The sequence below is a fragment of the Pristiophorus japonicus genome, chromosome 15, assembly GCF_044704955.1.
Source record: "Pristiophorus japonicus isolate sPriJap1 chromosome 15, sPriJap1.hap1, whole genome shotgun sequence".
NCBI classification, from domain to species: Eukaryota; Metazoa; Chordata; class Chondrichthyes; family Pristiophoridae; genus Pristiophorus; species Pristiophorus japonicus.
Genome location: NC_091991.1, coordinates 94,858,295 through 94,878,523, shown reverse-complemented (window position 1 = coordinate 94,878,523; position 20,229 = coordinate 94,858,295). Strand labels below are relative to the sequence as shown.

The 20,229-nt window shown below is 43.4% G+C and overlaps 1 long non-coding RNA gene and 1 other non-coding gene across 2 annotated transcripts in view; one reads left to right on the top strand and one right to left on the bottom strand.

Annotated features, from left to right (window-relative positions):
- Positions 1-12,161: 12,161 nt before the first annotated feature.
- Positions 12,162-12,320, top strand: LOC139225934 (U1 spliceosomal RNA). Its single transcript, XR_011587181.1, has one exon. It is a non-coding gene; the product is annotated as a U1 spliceosomal RNA (small nuclear RNA).
- Positions 12,321-17,276: 4,956 nt separating this feature from the next.
- LOC139281593 (uncharacterized) overlaps positions 17,277-20,229 on the bottom strand; it is a 32,482-nt gene continuing 29,529 nt past the window's right edge. The window contains exon 3 of the long non-coding RNA XR_011596892.1: positions 17,277-17,327. This is a non-coding gene — a long non-coding RNA (uncharacterized lncRNA). The remainder of the gene's footprint in view (positions 17,328-20,229) is intronic.

Below are 20,229 nucleotides of genomic sequence, written 5' to 3'. Positions count from 1 at the left end.
AATCAGAACTCTCACTTTCTTCTGTTTCCAAGATGGTGCTGTTAGCGCCTGGTGTGCCCGGGGTACGACTTCTTTTTGCTGGTGGTTTCCCGGGCAGACGCTAAAGCAGGCGATATGCTTGAAAGTTCCGACCGGGGTTCTAGTGCAGTGATGCACGACGATTTACGTCATCCAAATGGTGAAAACAGTGGGTGGGCGCTATGTTGTAGCGCCACCGCAAAACTATTGTCGAAAATGCCGCTCGGGAGCAAAATCTAGTGCGCCTCATTTCATGCCAAAAAAAAGTTTTTGTGCCCTGCCCAGGCGATAAAGGAGCACAAATGAGCTGAAAATACAGCCCGTGGCATCTGTAACAAATGGTAGATCTGTAACACAAGAACATAAGAAATAGGAGCAGGAGTCGGCCAAAGGGACCCTCAAGCCTGCTCCGCCATTTAATATGATCATGGCAGATCTGATCATGGACTCGGCTCCACTTCCCTGCCCGCTCCCCATAACCCCTTATTCCCTTATCGTTTAAGAAACTGTCTATTTCTGTCTTAAATTTATTCAATGTCCCAGCTTCCATAGCTCTCTGAGGCAGCGAATTCCACAGATTTACAATCCTCCGAGAGAAGAAATTTCTCTTCATCTCAGTTTAAATGGGCGGCCCCTTATTCTAAGATCATGCCCCCTAGTTCTAGTCTCCCCCATCAGTGGAAACATCCTCTCTGCATCACCTTGTCAAGCCCCCTCATAATCTTATACATTTCGATAAGATCACCTCTCATTCTTCTGAATTCCATTAAGTAGACGCCCAACCTATTCAACCTTTCCTCATAAATTAACTCCCTCATCCCCGGAATCAATCTAGTGAACCTTCTCTGAACTGCCTCCAAAGCAAGTATATCCTTTCGTAAATATGGAAACCAAAACTGCACGCAGTATTCCAGGTATCGTCTCATCAATACCCTGTGCAGCTGTAGTAAGACTTCTCTGCTTTTATACTCCATCCCCTTTGCAATAAAGGCCAAAATACCATTGGCCTTCCTGATCACTTGCTGTACCTGCATACTATCCTTTTGTGTTTCATGCATAAGTACCCCAGGTCTCGCTGTACTGCAACACTTTTCAATCTTTCTCCATTTAAATAATAACTTGCTCTTTGATTTTTTTTCTGCCAAAGTGCATAACCTCACACTTTCCAACATTATACTCCATCTGCCAAATTTTTGCCCACTCACTTAGCCTGTCTATTTGCAGATTTTTTTGTGTCCTCCTCACACATTGCTTTTCCTCCCATCTTTGTATCATCAGCAAACTTGGCTACGTTACACTCCTTTCCTCCAAGTAGTTAATATAGATTGTAAATAGTGATCCCTGCGGCACCCCACTGGTTACTGATTGTCAGCCCGAGAATAAACCATTTATCCCGACTCTCTGTTTTCTGTTCGTTAGCCAAACTAATATATTACCCGCAACCCCGTGAACTTTTATTTTGTGCAGTAACCTTTTTTTGTGGCACCTTGTCAAATGCCTTCTGGAAATCCAAATACACCACATCCACTGTTTCCCCGTTATCCACCCTGCACGTTACATCCTCAAAGAATTCCAGCAAATGTGTCAAACATGACTTCCCCTTCATGAATCCATGCTGACTCTGCCTGACTGAATTTTGCTTTTCCAAATGTCCTGCTACTGCTTCTTTAATAATGGACTCCAACATCTTCTCAACCACAGATATTAGGCTAACTGGTCTATAGTTTCCTGCTTTTTGTCAGCCTCCTTTTTTAAACAGGGGCGTTACATTTTGTACTTTTCCAAACCGCTGGGACCGCCCCAGAAACCAGGGAATTTTGGTAAATTACAACCAATGCATCTACAATCTCTGCCGCTACTTCTCCTAATAATAATAAATAATAATAACTTGTATTTATATAGCACCTTTAACGCAGTAAAACGTCCCAAGGCGCTTCACAACTATTTTACAACACGTTAAATATTGACAAGGGAGGGAAAGAGAGAAAAAGCCAGAGAAGGAAGTGTAAAAGAGGTAAAAGGCTCAGGTCTGAAGCAGCAGCCAAAATGCACAGGCAGATAGACACAGGCGAAAAAACTAAATAAAAGAAATTCAAATTACATTGTAAATAATAAAAATATTAAATAATCACTTTGCCTCAGTATTTACCAGGCAGATAGAACAGGTGGACACGACATTGGATCATGAGATTAGTAATGAAATAACTGCAATTATTAAATAAACTGATCAAACTGAAAGAGGAAAAAAAACCCTGGTCTGGATGGATAACATCCACGCATTTTAAAAGAATCTAGGGAAGAGATTGCAGAGGCATTACTATAAATATTTAATAATTCATTAGAAAAGGTGTAGTGCCAGAGGACTGACGGATAGCTAACATAATACCTATATTTAAGAAAGGAGATAGAACATGTTCAGGGAACTACAGACCAGTTAGCTTAATATCGGTGGTAGGAAAAATAATAGAATCCTGACTAAAGGAGAAAATAGAAGAACATCTAGAAACCCAAAATATAATAATGAATAGTCAGCATGGATTTCAAAAGGGAAAGTCTAGCTTGACCATGATAATGAAGAAAAAAGCTGTGGACTGCAGGAACATATCAATGTACTAGTCAGGTGGGCAGAACAGTGGCAAATGGAATTCAATCCGGATAAGTGTGAGGTAATGTGGAACCAACCATGGAGCAGGCTACCTTAGATCTAGTACTGTGTAATGAGGTGGGATTAATAAATGATCTCATAGTAAAGGATCCTCTCGGAATGAGTGACCATAATATGGTTGAATTTCAAATTCAGTTGGAGGGAGAGAAAGTTGGTTCTCAAACCAGGGTCCTAAGCTTAAACAAAGGAGACTACAAAGGTATGAAGGCAGAGTTGGCTAAAGTGGACTGGGAAAATAGACTAAAGTATGGGATGGTTGAAGAGCAGTGGCAGATATTTTAGGAGATATTTCATAACTCAGAACAAAAATATATCCCAATGAGAAGGAAAGATTGTAAGAGAAGGGGTAAACATCCGTGGCTAGCTAAGGAAATAAGGGAGGGTATCAAATTAAAAACAAAGGCAGACAATGTGGCCAAGACTAGTGGGAGGACAGCTGATTGGGAAACTTTTAAAAGCCAGCAGAGAACAACTAAAAAAATGATTGAGAGGGAAGATAGATTATGAAAGTAAACTAGCACGAAATATAAAAACAGATAGTAAGAGTTTCCATAGGTACATAAAAAGGAAAAGAGTGGCTAAAGTAAATGTTGGCCCCCTGGTGGATGAGACTGGGGAATTAATAATGGACAACAGGGAAATGGCAGAGATGTTGAACAAATATTTTGTATCGAACTTCACAGTAGAAGACACTAAAAACATCCCAATAGTCACCAATGAAGTAGTACTAGGTAAAATAATGGGACTAAAGGCAGACAAGTTCCCCGGACCTGATGCCTTACACCCTAGGGTCTTAAGAGAAATGGCTGCAGAGATAGTGGATGCATTAATCTACCATAAAGTCCCTAGATTCTGGGGTGGTCCCAGCAGATTGGAAAACCGCAAATGTAACGCTTCTATTTAAAAAGGGATGCAGACAAAAAGTAGGAAACTATAGACCAATTAGTTCGTTCGGAAAATGCTGGAGTCCATTTTTAAGGAAGCATTAGAGGGCCATTTGGTAAAGCATGATTCAATCAAGCAGAGTCAGCATGGTTTTATGAAGTTTTGGTTTCCATATTTACGAAAGGATATACTTGCTTTGGAGGCAGTTCAGAGAAGGTTCACTGGGTTGATTCCGGAGATGAGGGGGCTGACTTATGAGGATAGGTTGAGTAGGTTGCTCTGAACTGCCTCCAAAGCAAGTGTATCCTTTCGTAAATATGGAATCCAAAACTGTATGCAGTATTCCAGGTGTGGCCTGACCAATACCTTATATAGCTGTCGCAAGACTTCCCTGCTTTTATACTCCATCCCCTTTGCCATAAAGCCCAAGATACCATTGGCCTTCCTGATCACTTGCTGTACCTGCATACTAACCTTTTGTGTTTCATGCACAAGTACCCCAGGTCCCACTGTACTGCAGCACTTTGCAATCTTTCTCCATTTAAATAATAACTTACTCTTTGATTTTTTTCTGCCAAAGTGCATGACCTCATATTTTCCAACATTATAGAAACATAGAAAATAGGTGCAGGAGTAGGCCATTCGGCCCTTTGAGCCTGCACCACCATTCAATAAGATCATGGCTGATCATTCCCTCAGTACCCCTTTTCTGCTTTCTCTCCATACCCCTTGATCTCTTTAGCCGTATAGGCCTTTTTTAACTCCCTCTTGAATATATCTAATGAACTGGCATCAACAACTCTCTGCGGCAGGGAATTCCACAGGTTAACACTCTCTGAAGAAGTTTCTCCTCATCTCAGTCCTAAATGGCCTACCCCTTATCCTAAGACTGTGTCCCCTGGTTCTGGACTTCCCCATCATCGGGACCATTCTTCCCGCATCTAACCTGTCCAGTCCCATCAGAATCTTGTAAGTTTCTATGAGGTCCCCTCTCATTCTTCGAAACTCCAGTGTATAAAGGCCCAGTTGATCCAGTCTCTCCTCATATGTCAGTCCCGCCATCCCGAGAATCAGTCTGGTGAACCTTTGCTGCACTCCCTCAATAGCAAGAACTTCCTTCCTCAGATTAGGAGACCAAAACTGAACACAATATTCCAGGTGAGGCCTCACCAAGGCTCTGTACAACTGCAGTAAGACCTCCCTGCTCCTATACTCAAATCCCCTAGCCAACATACCATTTGCCTTCTTCTCCGCCTGCTGTATCTGCATGCCAACTTTCAATGACGATGAACCATGACACCCAGGTCCCGTTGCACCTCCCCCTTTCCTAATCTGCCGCCATTCAGATAATATTCTACCTTCGTGTTTTTGCCACCAAAGTGGATAACCTCACATTTATCCACATTATGCTGCATCTGCCATGCGTTTGCCCACTCACCTAACCTGTCCAAGTCACCCTGCAGCCTTTTAGCGTCCTCCTCACAGCTCACACCGCCACCCAGCTTAGTGTCGTCTGCAAACTTGGAGATATTACATACAATTCCTTCATCTAAATCATTAATGTATATTGTAAAGAGCTGGGGTCCCAGCACTGAGCCCAGCGGTACTCCACTAGTCACCGCCTGCCATTGTGAAAAGGATACTCCATCTGCCAAATTTTTGCCAACTCACTTAGTCTGTCTATGTCCTTTTGCAGATTTTTTGTGTCCTCCTCACACATTGCTTTACCCCCATCTTTGTATCGTCAGCAAACTTGGCTACGTTACACTCAATCCCTTCTTCCAAGTCGTTAATATAGATTGTAAATAGTTGAGTTTCCAGCACTGATCCCTGAGGCACCCCACTAGTTACTCGTTGCCAACCAGAGAATGAACCATTTATCCCGACTCTCTGTTCTCTGTTGTTAGCCAATCCTCTGTCCAAGCTAATATATTACCCCCAACCCTGTGAACTTTTATCTTGTGCAGTAATCTTTTCTGTGGCACCTTGTCAAATGCCTTCTGGAAGTCCAAATACACCACATCCACTGGTTCCCCTTTATCTACCTTGTTTGTTACATCCTCAAAGAACTCCAGCAAATTTATCAAACATGACTTCCCCTTCATAAATCCATGCTAACTCTGCCTGACCGAATTTTGCTTTTCCAAATGTCCTGCTACTGCTTCTTTAATAATGGACTCCAACATTTTCCCAACCACAGATGTTAGGCTAACTGGTCTATAGTTTCCTGCTTTTTGTCTGCCTCCTTTATTTAAATAGCTGCTTTATCTGTAAAAATGGTAGCTCTGTAATGGATGGTAGAGCAAAAGATGGGAGATCTGTGAGGAATGGTAGATCTGCAAGATATGAGAGATCTATAAATGATGGTAGATTTGTCAGAGCTGGTTAATCAAAAATTGAGAGATGGGAGATCTAAAAGACACAATAGAGCAAGAGATGGGAGAGCAGTAACAGATGGTGGAACTGTATGAAATTGGAGATCTGTAAGTGATGGGGAATGGGGAATCTGTAAGAGATGGGGAATGTGTAAGAGATGGGGGAATCTGTAGGGGATGGTAGATGTGATAGAGATTTAGATCAAGAGATGAGAGCTTTAAGAGATGTTACATATGTAAGAGATGGTATATCAGAAAGCGATGGTAGATGGGAGCTCTGAGAGAAATAGTAGACCAAGAGATGGGAGATATGTAATAGATGTCAGGGCTGTAAGAGACTGTAGGTCTGTATGAGATGAGATATTTGTAAGAGATGGAAGCCTGAGAGATGATAGGTCTGTCAGATCAAGGAAATCAAGGGATGGGAGATCTGTAAATGATGAGGGAATCTGTATGAGTTGGTACATCTGTAAGAGATGGAGGATGTGTAAGAGATGGTAAATTTGTAGAAGATAGTAGATCTGTAAGTGATTGTAGATCAAGAGATGGGAGATCAAGACCGAGGGTAAGGTAGCATAATGGTTATGTTACTGGACTCATAACTGAGATTTGAGTTCAAATCCCACCATAGAAACATAGAAACATAGAAAATAAGTGCAGGAGTAGGCCATTCGGCCCTTCAAGCCTGCACCACCATTCAATAAGATCATGGCTGATCATTCACCTCAGTACCCCTTTTTTGCTTTCTCGCCATACGCCTTGATCCCGTTAACCGTAAGGGCCATATCTAACTCCCTCTTGAATATATTCAATGAACTGGCATCAACAACTCTCTGAGGTAAAGAATTCCACAGGTTACCAACTCTCTGAGTGAAGAAGTTTCTCCTCATCTCGGTCCTAAATGGCTTACCCCTTATCCTTAGACTGTGTCCTCTGGTTCTGGACTTCCCCAACATCAGGAACATTTTTCCTGCATCTAACCTGTCCAGTCCTGTCAGAATTTATTTATGTTTCTATGAGATCCCCTTTCATCCTTCTAAACTCCAGTGAATACAGGCCCAGTCGATCCAGTCTCTCCTCATATGTCAGTCCAGCCATCCCGGGAATCAGTCTGGTGAACCTTCGCTGCACTCCCTCAATAGCAAGAAGGTCCTTCCACAGATTAGGAGACCAAAACTGAACACAATATTCCAGGTGAGGCCTCACCAAGGCCCTGTACAACTGCAGCAAGACCTCCATGCTCCTTGGCAGCTTGTGAATTTGAATTCAGTAAATTGAATAAAGATCTGGAATAAAAAACTTGCATCAGTAATAGTCACCATGAAGCTATTAGATTGCCAAAGCACTGATTCACAAATGTCCTTTAGGGAAGGAAACCTGTCGTTCTTACCCAGTGTATATATGCTCCAGACCCACAGCAATGTGATTGACTCTTAACTGCCCTCTGAAATGAGCAAGGCACTCAGTTATATCAAACTGCTACAAAAAGTACAATAAGAATAAAACCAGACTGACTATCCAGCATCGACCTAGGCATCGGATTCGGACACGACAAAGTCTCACCTAGCCCATTCCACTCTGCAAAGTCATCCTCACTAGCATTTGGGGATTTGTGCCAAAATTGGGAGAGCTGTCCCACAAACTAGTCAAGCAAAAGCCTGACATAGTCATAATCACAAAATCATACCATTCAGCCAACGGTCCAGACTCCTCCAACACCATGCAGTTGGGAGGGAGTGGCCCTGGGAGTCCTCATCATTGAGTCCGGACCCCATGAAGTCTCATGGCATCAGGTCAAACATGGGCAAGGAAACCTTCTGCTGATTACCACCTACCACCCTCTCTCTACTGATGACTCCATGTTGAACACCACTTAGAAGAAGCACTGAGGGTAGGAAAGGCACAGAACGTACTCTGTCTGGGGGACTTCAATGTCCATCACCAAGAGTGGCTCGGTATCACCATTACTGACTGAGCTGGCTGAGTCCTGAAGGATAAAGTTGCCAGATTGGGCCTGCGACAGGTGGTGAGAGAACCAACATGAGGGAAAAATCTACTTTACCTCATCCCCACAAATCTATCTGTCACAGATGCATCTGTCCATAACAGCAGAACAGTGTTGTTAGGAGTTACCACCACATATTCCTTGTGGGGACGAAGTCCCATCTTCACACTGAAGACACTCCATCATGTGTGGTTATACCACCGTGCTACATGGGATAGATCTAGCAGCTCAAAACTTGGCACCCATGAGGCACCGTGAGCCATCAGCAACAGAATTGTACTCCACCACAATCTGTAACCTTATGGCCGGCCATATCCCTCACTTTACCATTACCATCAAGTCATGTGACCAACCCTGGTTCAATGAGAACTATAGAGCATCAGGAGCAGCAGCAGGTGTTCCTGGTGAAGCTACTCCACAGGATTACATGCATGCTGAACAGTGGAAGCAGCATGCTCCAATATATTCTGTACATAAAAGCAGGACAAATTCAATCCAGCCAATTAATTCCCCATCAGCCCACAATCATCAGCAAAGTGATGGAAGGTGTCGTCAACAGTGCTATCAAGCAGCACTTACTCACCAATAACTTGCTCACCAATGCTAAGTTTGGTTCTGCCAGGACCACTTGGCTCCAGACCTCATTATAGCCTAGATCCAAACATGGACAAAAGAGCTGAATTCCACAGATGAGGTGAGTGTGGCTTACTTTGACATCAAGGCATTTGACCGAGTGTGGCATCAAGGAGCCCAAGTAAAACTGGTCATTGGGAATCGGGGGGAGGGGGGGCGCGGAATTTCCAGTGCAGGAGTCATACCTAGCACAAAGGATGATTGTTATGGATATTGGAGGCCAATCATCTCAGCCCCAGGACATCGCTGCAGGAGTTCCTCAGGGCAGAAGTTTAGAAATGGGGAAGTTCGCTGATCATTGCAACGTATTCAGTTTTATTTGCAATTCCTCAGAAAATGGAGCAGTCTGTGCCTGCACACATCAAGACCTGGACAACATTCAGGCTTGTGCTGATAAGGGCAAATAACATTCACGCCACACAAGTACCAGGCAATGACTACCCCCAACAAGAGAAAATCTAACCACCTTCCCTTGACATTCAATAGCATTATCATCATCGAATATTCCACCATCAACATCCTGGGAGTCACCAACGACTAGAAACTTAACTGGACCAGCCACATAATTACTGAGGCTACAAGAATAGGTCAGAAGCTGGGTATTCTGCAGCAAGCAACTCACCTCCTGATTGTCCATCACCTACAAGGCACATCAGAAGTGCGATGGAATACTCTCCAACAACACCATCTGGGAGAAAGCAGCTCCTTTGATCCACACGCTATCGACCACCATAAACATTCACTCCCTCCACCACCAGCGCACCATGGCTGCAGTGTGTACCATCTACAAGTTGTATTGCATCAACTCGCCAAGGCTTCTTCAGCAGCAAACCCACAACCTCTACCACCTAAAAGGACAAGGGCAGCAGGCACATGGGAACACCATCACCTCCACATTCCCCTTCAAGTCATACACCATCCTGACTTGGAAATATATCACTGTTTCTTCATCGTCGCTGGGTCAAAGTTCTGAAACACCCTACCTAACAGCACTGTGTGATTATTATCACTACATGAACTGCAGCAGTTCAAGAAAGCGGCTCGCCACCACCTTCTCAAGGGCAATTAGGGATGGGCAATACATGTTGGCCTTGCTAGTGACGCCCATATCCCGTGAGTGAAAAAGTAAAAAATAAATGAAATTAAAAAGTGATGGGAATTCAAGAGACGGAAGATCTCTAAGAGACGAGAGATCTGAAAGATGTTAAATCTGCAAAAGATGGTAGATCAAGAGATAGGAACTCTGCAAGGGATGGTAGGTGTGTAAGAGTTGGTAGATGTGTAAGAGATGGTAGACCAAGAGATGAGAGATTTTTAAGAGATGGGACGTCATTAAAAGATGGTATATCTGGAAGATAGTAGCATTGTAAGAGTTGATCGATCAAGAGATGTAAGATCAAGATATTTGAGATTTGCAATGGATGGTAGATGTGTAAAATCTGTAAGAGATGGTAGATTAAGAGATGGTGGATCAAGAGATGGGAAATCGAGAAATGAGAGATCTGTAAGAGGTAGGAGATGTGTAAGAGATGGGAGATGTGTAAGAGATGGAACATCTGTAAGTGATAGGTTTGGAAGGTTGTAGATTCGTAGGAGATGGTAGATCTGTAAAAGATGGTGGACCAAGATATGGGAAATCAAGAGATGGAGATCAAGGGTTGGGTTATCAAGGGGTGGGAGAACTGGAGGAGATGGGAAATCTATAAGAGATGTTAGTTCTGTGAGAGACGGTAGATATGTAAGAGCTGCCAGATCAAGAGATGCGAGATCAAGAGTTGGGAGATCTGCAAGGGATGGTGGATGTGTAAAAGATGGTGAATCAAGAAATGGGAGATCAAGAGAAGAGAAATGAAAAGATGGTAGATCTGTAAGAGATGTTTGATTTGTAACAGATGGAAGATATGTAAGAGATTGGACATCATTAAGAGATGGCACATCTGGAAGATGGTAGATTTGTAAGAGTTGGTAGATCAAGAGATGCAAGACTGAGAGATGTGAGATGTGAAAAAGATGGAAAATGTGTAACAGATGGTAGATCAAGAGATGATAAATCTGTAAGAGATTGGAGATTTGTACTATTTGCGAGATCAAGAGACAGGTGATCTGTCAGGGATGTTGATCTGTATGAGATGGATGATCAGTAAGATGGTAGATCTGTAAAAGATTTTGCCTCAATTGATGGGAAATCTGTAAGAGGTGGTAGATCAAGAGATGGAAAATCAAGAGATAGGACATATTTAAGAGATGGGAGATCTGTAAGAGACAGAACATCTATAAGAGATGGCAAAGATAGAAGTCTGTAGATTGGCAAGAGATGGTAGATCTATAACATATGGCATATCTGAAAGAGATGGTAGATCAAAAGATATCAGATGAAGAGATGGTAGTGCAAGAGATAAGAGATCAAGGAATAGGAGAACTAAGAGATGGGAGACCTATAATAGATCTGTAAAAAATGGTAGATCTGTAAGATTTGATAGATTAGTAAGGTGTGGTAGATCAAAAGATGCAATATCAAGAGTTGGGTGATCTGCAAGAGATGTGTAAGAGATAAGAGATCTGCATGAGATGGGACATCTGTACAGGACAGTAGATCAAGGGATGGAAGATCAAGAGATGGGAGATGACAGGATGGGATAGCTGTAAGATATGATAGATTTTATAAGAGTTGGTATATCAAGAGATTTGCAGGGTATGGTAGATGTGTAAGAGATGGTGGATAAAGTGATGGGAGATCTGTAAGAGATGATAGATATGTAACAAATGGTAGAACAAGAGGTGGGCGTCAAGGGATGAGAGATCTATAAGATATAGTAGATCAAGAGATAGGAGATCAAAAGATTGGAACTCTACAAAGGATGGGAGATGTGTAAGAATTGGTAGGTCTGTAAGAGATCGGAGATCAAGAGATTGAAGATTGGGAGGAGATGGGAGATCTGTAAGAGTTGGAAGATCAAGAGATGGGTGACTTGGAAGAGATGATAGATCTGTAAGAGATGATAGACCAAGAGGTGGGTAATTTGAAAGAAATGGTAGATCTATAAGAGATGATTGATCTGTATGAGATTGGAATATATAATATATAATCAAAAGATAATCGATCAGCAGATAGTATATCTGTGCCTGACTGAACAAGACGATGCCTGAAGAAAAGAAAACCGTTACTGCCAAGAAAGGCGCCAAGAAAGTAATCCAGAAAACGCCACCAAAGGGTGGCAAGAAGCGCAGAAAGTCGAGGAAGGAGAGTTACTCCATCTACATCTACAAAGTGATGAAGCAGGTTCACCCTGACACTGGCATCTCCTCCAAGGCCATGGGCATCATGAACTCGTTTGTGAACGATATTTCCGAGCACATCGCGGGTGAGGCTTTCCACCTAGCCCATTACAACAAGCGCCGCACCATCAGCTCCCAGGAGATCCAGACCGCCGTGTGTGCACCTGCTGCTGCCCGGGGAGCTGGCCAAGCACGCCGTGTCAGAAGGAACAAAGGCGGTAACCAAGTACACCAGCTCCAAGTAAAACTCCACACTGCTGTAAGAACAAACCACAAACACAATGGCTCTTTTAAGAGCCACCCACAACCTCTCTGGCAGGGGAGAGACCATGATCAAGAAGGTGATTCTCCCAGGTCAAGGCTAGCCCATTGCACTTTGGGTGTGCTGACACCTGCGATGTCCCCAAATGCCAACCCACACTGCGATATGTGTGCGCACTAGGTCCGTGCAGCAGAGCTGGTCTCCAGTCGTCTTGGGTAATCCTTGCCATTGACAAGACCTAGCTCTGTCAAGCCCGTGTGGTGGCTGGTGTGCCAAGGCCACCACACGTTAAAAAAATCCACGCACAGGCATCTTTCCACCCTTCAAGATGTAGTTCGGGTCCTTCACTGAAACACCTGTAAACTCATCCTTTTTTGGCGTGGAAGCAAGTCATCCTCATTTTGAGGTACGGCCTATGATAATATCTGTAATAGATTGTAGATCTGTAGGAGAGGGGAGATCTGTTAGAGATGAGAGATCTGTTGGAGAGGGGAGATCTGTTAGAGATAGTGGACCTAAAAGAATTGGGAAATCTGTAAGAGATGCTCGCGGTGAAATTGAACATGGGCCAACAGGCAGAATCACATTTGCCATTACATGCCCGATATTCAGTTCTATTGAGCCAATTAAACTGGATATTGGGCAGAGCGTATAACGGGCGACCAATGCGATTCCACCTGTTTACATCGCTGCTCAGTTCCAATTTCACCCCGGGATATCTTCATATCCTTTACTATCCCAGATAGCTTAATCTGACTCTTGTGATCACTCATAAACCCTTTAATATCCCATCGAATCCAATCCCACTCTCTTGTTCCAGTCTCATACGCTTTAATACCGCATCAAATCTAACCCCACTTTCTGGTTCGCTCCACATATGCCTTAATATTCCTTTTCTCAAGCAACTATCTTTTTTCTAAAGAAATTATGAACTTTATTTCAACAACTAGCTGGGCAAGTAGAAACATAGAAATATATAATCATCGGATAGTACAGTACAGAAGGAGCCCATCGAGTCTGTGCCAACTTTCGAAGAGTAACCCAGTCAGTACCACTCCCCCGCTCTTTCCCCATATCCCGGAAATTTTTTTTCCTTCAAGTATTTATTCCATTCCCTTTTGAAGGCTAATATTGACTCTGTATCCACCGCCCTATCAGGCCGTGCATTCCAAATCCTAACCACTCGTTATATGTAGAAGTTTTCCTCATGTTGCCTCTGGTTCTTTGGCTGATCACCTTAAATCTGTGCCCTCTGGTTATCCACCCTTCAACCATTGGAAACCGTTTCTCTTTATTTACTCTATCTAAACCCTTTATGATTTTACACGCCTCTATCTAATCTCATCTTAGCCTTCTCTACTCTAAGTAGAATAAACCTAGTTTCTCAACTCTATCCATATACATCTCTTCTGTACCCTCTCCAAAGCCATTGCATCTTTCCTAAAGTGTAGTGCCCAGAACTAGTGTTTTATATAGGGTTAGCATAACTTTCTGGCTTTTGTACTTTATGCCTCTATTTTTAAAGCCAGGATGCTTTATTAACTGCTTTGTTAACCTGTCTTGTCACCTTCAAAAATTTGTGCACAAACACCCCCAAGGTCTCTCTTTTCTTGCACTGTTTAGAATTGTGCCATTTAGCATGTATTGTATCTTCTCATGCTTCTTACCAAAATGTATCACCTCACACTTTTCCACGTTGAATTTCGCCTGCCATGTGTCTGCCCATTCCACCAACCTGTCTATGTCCTCTTGAAGTCTATTATTATCTTCCTAGTTGTTTACTACACTTCCAAGTTTCGTGTCATCTGATAATTTTGTAACTGTGCCCTGCACCCCCAAGTCCAGGTCATTAATGTGCATCAGAAACAGCAGTGGTTCAAGTACTGAACCTTGGGGAACGCCACTGTATAGCTCACTCTAGTCTGAAAACAGCCAGTCACTACAAATCTCTGTTTTCTGGCCCTTAGCTAATTTTGTATCCATGTTGCTGCTGCCCCTGTTATCCCACAGGCTTTAATTTTGCTAACAAGTCTATTGAGTGGTACTTTATTAAACACTTTTGAAAGTCCATATACATAACCTCAACTGCACTGTCCCCATTAACCCTCTCTGTTACCTCATCAAAAAACTAAAAGTAAAAACATGTTTACTGGTGCTCTGTGCTGGTAATGCCATGGGTTTAGTTAGTTGAACTCCAGCAATATACCTTCTCAGTGCTGACCCTTGGCCATTGTCAAATTCTGCGTAAACTCTGCATTTAGGTGAGCAAGGTATGTGGACAGAGTATGCACTTCATATCAGGCAAATCAGAACTCTACCTGTATCGATTTCTCAGTAGTTTGATTTGGAGGCTCGTGCCTGTGTCAAATACCCAACTGACCAAAAAAGAACTTAATCAAATCTAGAACGTTAGAACTTAAGAATATAAGAAATAGGAGCAAGAGTTGGCCATTTGACACCTCGAGTCTGCTCCACTATTCAATAAGATCATGGCTGATCTGATCATGGACTCAGGTCCACTTCCCTGCCCGCTCCCCATAACCCTTTATTCCCTTATCGCTCAAAAATCTGTCTATCTCTGCCTTAAATATATTCAATGACCCAGTCCACAGCTCTCTGGGGCAGAGAATTCCAGATTTACAACCGTCTGAAAGAAGAAATTCCTCCTCACCTCAGTTTTAAATGGGCAGCCCCTTATTCTGAGACTATGCCCCCTAGTTTTAGTTTCCCCTACGAGTGGAAATATCCTCTCTGCATTCACCTTGTCGAACCCCTCATTATTTTATGTTTCAATAAGATCACCTCTCATTCTTCTGAACTCCAATGATTATAGACTAACCGACTCAACCTATCTTCATAAGTCAACCCCCTTATCTCTGGAATCAACCTAGTGAACCTTCTCTGAACAGCCTCCAATGCAAGTATATCTTTCCTTAAATAAGGAGACCAAAACTGGACGCAGTACTCTAGCCAATACTCTGTACAGTTGGAGCAGGACTTCTCTGCTTTTATACTCTATCCCCCTTGCAATAAAGGCCAACATTCCATTTGCCTTCCTGATTATTTGCTGTATCTGCATACTAACTTTTTGTGTTTTATGTACCAAGACCCCCAGGTCCCTCTGTACTGCAGCATTTTGCAATTTTTCTCCATTTAAATTATAATTTGCTTTTCTATTTTTTCTGCCAAAGTGGATGAACTCACATTTTCCCACAATATACTTCATCTGCCAAATTTTTGCCCACTCATGTAGCCTGTCTATATCTCTTTATGCAGATTTTTTGTGTCCTCCTCACAATTTGCTTTCCTACCCATCTTTGTATCATCAGCAAACTTGGTTAAATTAGACTCGGTCCCTTCATCCAAGTCATTAATATAGTTAGTAAATAGTTGAGGCCCCAGCACCAATCCCTGCGGCACCTCACTAGTTACTGTTTGCCAATTGGAATATGACCCTTTTATCCCGACTCTCTGTTTTCTGTTAGTTAGTCAATCATCTATCCATGGTAATATATTACCCCCAACCCTGTGAACTTTTATCTTGTGCAGTAACCTTATATGGGACATAGTCTCAGAATAATGGTCCGCACATTTAAAACTGAGATGAGGAAGAATTTCTTCTCTCAGAGGGTTGTAAATCTGTGGAATTCTCTGCCCCAGAGAGCTCTGGAGGCTGGGTCATTGAATATATTTAAGGCGGAGATAGACAGATTTTTGAGCGATAAGGGAGTATAGGGTTATGGGGAGCAGGCAGGGAAGTGGAGCTGAGTCTATGATCAGATCAGCCATGATCTTATTAAATGCTGGAGCAGGCTCGAGGGACCGTATGGCCTACTCCAGTTCCTATTTCTTAGGTTCTTGTGTGGTACCTAATCGAATGCCTTCTGGAAATCCAAATACACCACATCCACTGGTTCCCCCTTATCCACCCCGCTCGTTACATCCTCAAAGAACTCCAGCAAATTTGGCAAACACGATTTCCTTTTAATAAAACCATGCTGACTCTGCTTGATTGAATCATGCTTTTCCAAATGTCCTGCTACTGCTTCCTTAATAATGGACTCCAGCATTTTCCCAATGACAGATGTTAGGCTAACCGATCTATAGTTTCCTGCTTTTTTTCTACCTCCTTTTTTAAATAGGGGCATTACATTTGTGGTTTTCCAATCCGCTGGGACCTCCCCCGAATCCAGGGAATTTTGGTAGATTACAACCAATGCATCCACTATCTCTGCAGGCACTTCTTTTAGGACCCTCGGATGCAGGCCATCAGGTCCAGAGGAGCTGGGCAAGTACTACTTCTTTTGTGATAGTGTCCTCCCACCCTATAGCCCCTTGATTATTCACTATTGAGATGTTTTTAGTGTCTTCTACCATGAAGACCGATACAAAATATTTGTTCAAAATCTCTGCTATTTCCCTGTTCTCCATTATTAATTCCCCAGTCTCATCCACTAGGGGACCAACATTTACTTTAGCCATTTTTTTCCAGTTTATGTACCTGTAGAAACTCTTACTATCTGTTTTTATATTTTGTGCTAGTTTACTTTCATAATCTATCTTCCCTCTATTATTTTTTTAGTCGCTCTTTGCTGGCTTTTAAAAGTTTCCCAATCCTCTGGCCTCCCACTAGTCTTGGCCACATTGTATGCCCTTGTTTTCAATGTGATACCCTCCCTTATTTCGTTAGTTAGCCACGGATGGTTATCCATTCTCACAGTCTTTTCTTCTCATTGGGATATATTTTTGTTGAGTGCTATGAAATATCTCCTTAAAATGTCTGCCACTGCTCATCAACGACTGAAGGCGAAGGTGACAATTTACCTTTGAGTAACTAACCCAATGCCCCAATGGAAAAGATGCTCTGATGATGATTTCCTAGGGCAACGGATTGCCACCCATTCCTGCCCCAAGTTAAAATTGGAGTTTTAGATTCTGTGCATGGAAAAACCTTGGTAAATGGTTTCTGCTCTTCAGTTGTTTGGAACAGCCCTCCCAAACTTGATATTATGAATCTGCTGTTAAAGAAATTGAACAATTGAGAAACAAATAATTTTTTCTATTGCAGTATTTTTCCTACCATGATATTTTCATTTCTGACTTTTAGTTCAGCTGGTTTTTCACAGAGTGGAGACTCTTCCATGTGAAGAGCAAGTAGCATAAAGAGGGTGTTCTTCGTCTCCAGCCGTTGGATGGGCTCAGCATAATCTGGAACAAGAGTCACAACAGCCTATTTAAATACTAGTATATAAAGGAACTTATCCTGAACTTACACAGATAGCAAGTTATTTACAGGGATACATTTTTCTAATGTTTCAAATGCCTGGTGTGAGTTACTCCTTCTGTCTCCAATTCTTCACTGAATCTCTCCCTTTGTCCCTGGTCTTTTAGTGAGTCTCGCCCTATCTCTGATCCTTTAATGAATTCCTCTCTCTGTCTCATATCCCTCTGCAAGTCTCTCTTTCTGGCCCTGATCCTGCAGTAAATCTCTGCTTCTATCTACAATCCTTCAGTGAAGTTATCTCTCAGTCTCCAATCCTTCAGTGAGTTTATCCCTCAGTCTCCAGTCCCTCAGTGAATCGCTCCCTCTGTGTCCAATCCTTCAGTGAGTTTCTCCCTCTGCCTCCTGTCCCTCAGTGATTCGCTCCCTCTGTCTCCAGTCCCTCAGTAATTCGCTCCCTCTGACTTCAGTCCCTCAGTGAATCTCTCTCTCTGTCCCTGATTCTTCAGTGTACCAGACAGGTATATAAGGACAGGTCTCAGGCAAGTGCAACATTCGAGAGCTGTGTAATAAAGGTGCAGATCCAGAGTGACCTTGACTTCACTATATGCCTCGTGTGAATCTGTACTGCAGGGACAGGACTTTACAGTGGCGACGAGTTACGGGATTACAGAATCCACAGAATGGCGAACAACGGCTCAGATGAAAAGTACAATGCTGGAGACAATTGGGAGGACTTTATAGAAAGGCTCCAGAAAAGCTTTGTAACCAAAGACTGGTTAGGCGACAACAAAACAGACAAGAGAAGAGCCCATCTCTTGACCAGCTGTGGCTCGAAAACATACGCTTTAATGAAGGGTCTGCTGGCATCCGAGAAACCAGCAAGCAAGTCGTTTGAAGAGTTGAGCACACTAGTAAGAGACCGCCAGAAGCCAGTGAGCAGCCTACACATGGCCAGACCTAGGTTCTACAACTACAGACGCTGTGTGGGCCAGAGCATTCCCGACTTCGTGGCAGAATTTCGGAGGTTGGCTAGTTTATGTGAGTTCTCCGATGAACTAAGGAGAGACTTTTTCATTGAAGGAATAAGCCACGCAGGCATATTCCGAAAGCGCATAGAGACCAATAACCTGACCCTAGAGGCAGGAGCACTGGTTGCACAGACATTCTTGGCGGAGGAAGAAGAAACGAGGTTGATCTACACTGTAGGTACGATAGCTAACGAAATATCGGAACAAGGGATTCACAGCATGAAACAAGCTGCTACCCCCACACACAGACAAAAGCAGGAGAGCAGGCCCTCGACAGCAGGCAGTGGCGCCAGAAGCCATCAAGGGCCACATGAACGGCTGTTCACACCTCATCAACCCACAATGTGAGCAATCAACTACAAACTGAGGGAAGCTCAAGAGAGATCAGCCAGACTCAGCTCATTCTTTGGAAAAAATGGAAGCGGTCTGTGCTGGAGGTGTGGGGGTAGGCACTTGTCAAGGGGATGTCAATTTCAGCATGTTGTTTGCAGAAACTGCGACTATACAGGGCATCTGGTCCGCATGTGCAAAAAAACGGTAGCTCGGCTGGTATACGAATCGGATGGGTCGGAAAGCGGACCAGAAGACGGTGGAGACGGGACACCGATGTACAGCAGGTCAACACGATCAATGGCCGCTGCTCCTACAACAAGAGGCCTCCAATAATGATGAGGGTCCTACTCAATGAGATACCTGTCAACATGGAGCTGGATACGGGAGCGAGTCAATCTCTCATGGGCGCTCAACAATTTGAACAACTGTGGCCGCATAAAAGAGACAGACCAAAACTCAAGGGTCGACACCAAACTAAGGACCTATACCAAAGAAATCGTCCCAGTCCTTGGCAGCGCCATGCTCTCAGTCACACACAAAGGGACAGTGAACCGACTTCCCCTGTGGATTGTCCCCGGAGACCCCCCAGCACTGCTGTGGAGAAGCTGGCTGGCAAAACTAAACTGGAAATGGGATGATGTTCATGCCATGTCGTTAGAGGAATGGACCTCCTGCTCAACAGTTATATCTTCTGGAATTTTTTGAGGATGTTTCCAGTAGAGTGGACAAGGGAGAACCAGTTGATGTGGTATATTTGGACTTTCAGAAGGCTTTCGACAAGGTCCCACACAAGAGATTAATGTGCAAAGTTAAAGCACATGGGATTGGGGGTAGTGTGCTGACATGGATTGAGAACTGGTTGTCAGACAGGAAGCAAAGAGTAGGAGTAAATGGGGACTTTTCAGAATGGCAGGCAGTGACTAGTGGGGTACCGCAAGGTTCTGTGCTGGGGCCCCAGCTGTTTACACTGTATATTAATGATTTAGACGAGGGGATTAAATGTAGTATCTCCAAATTTGCGGATGACACTAAGTTGGGTGGCAGTGTGAGCTGCGAGGAGGATGCTATGAGGCTGCAGAGCGACTTGGATAGGTTAGGTGAGTGGGCAAATGCATGGCAGATGAAGAATAATGTGGATAAATGTGAGGTTATCCACTTTGGTGGTAAAAACAGAGAGACAGACTATTATCTGAATGGTGACAGATTAGGAAAAGGGGAGGTGCAACGAGACCTGGGTGTCATGGTACATCAGTCATTGAAGGTTGGCATGCAGGTACAGCATGCGGTTAAGAAAGCAAATGGCATGTTGGCCTTCATAGCGAGGGGATTTGAGTACAGGGGCAGGGAGGTGTTGCTACAATTGTACAGGGCCTTGGTGAGGCCACACCTGGAGTATTGTGTACAGTTTTGGTCTCCTAACCTGAGGAAGGACATTCTTGCTATTGAGGGAGTGCAGCGAAGGTTCACCAGACTGATTCCCGGGATGGCGGGACTGACCTATCAAGAAAGACTGGATCAACTGGGC